This window comes from Psammomys obesus, unplaced genomic scaffold (genome assembly GCF_907164565.1).
Source record: "Psammomys obesus unplaced genomic scaffold, mPsaObe1.curated_primary_1811, whole genome shotgun sequence".
NCBI classification, from domain to species: Eukaryota; Metazoa; Chordata; class Mammalia; order Rodentia; family Muridae; genus Psammomys; species Psammomys obesus.
In genome coordinates, this window is record NW_026590405.1 from 4,356,324 (window position 1) to 4,356,993 (window position 670).

Genomic DNA, 670 nt, shown 5'->3' on the forward strand with positions numbered 1-670 from the left:
TCACGGCTCCGGGGAGGGCCGGGCGGAGGGGACGGAGCTGGGAGGGGGGCTCGGCCGCGGGCCCGCGGGTGGGCGGGGGCGAGCGCAGCGGGCCGATGGGGACGCCGGGCGGCCCCGCGGAGCTCTGGCACACCGAGGTCTCGCCGGCAGACCTGTTGGCAACCTGTGGGCCGCAGCGAGGACGCGAGCCGCAGGCACCGCGTCCTGCTCCTCCGCGGCGCCGGCCCCGGCCCGGGGAGAGGCCGAGGCGGCCCGGGAAGGGGCTGGGGCCCTGCCGGGGGCGGCGGCGGCGGCGGCGGCGAGATTGCCAAGCCGAGCCAACCTCGCCGCGGACGAGCGGCCCTGGCGCCAGCTCCGGTCTCGGAGCCGCGGGCGCCCCCGGCCTTTCCCTCGGGTCCCAGGCTCCGGGGTCGCCTTCTCTCCAAAGTGCAAAACATCCCTAAGTGCCCGGCGCCCCGCAGGTCCGGGGCTCCGCAGCCCGGGCGGCGAGCGTTTGCACCCGGCCCGGGCTCTGCCAGCCTGGGCTGTGCGAGGGCGGGCGGGGAGCGGGCGCGAGTGCGCGGCGGCGGAGCCCGCGCCGAACCCACGTTCCCGTTACTGTCCTCGGGATAGATGGATCCATTGCTGCTTTCTGACATTTTTTTCTGCCAGGGGGCTGGGGGGGGGGGGG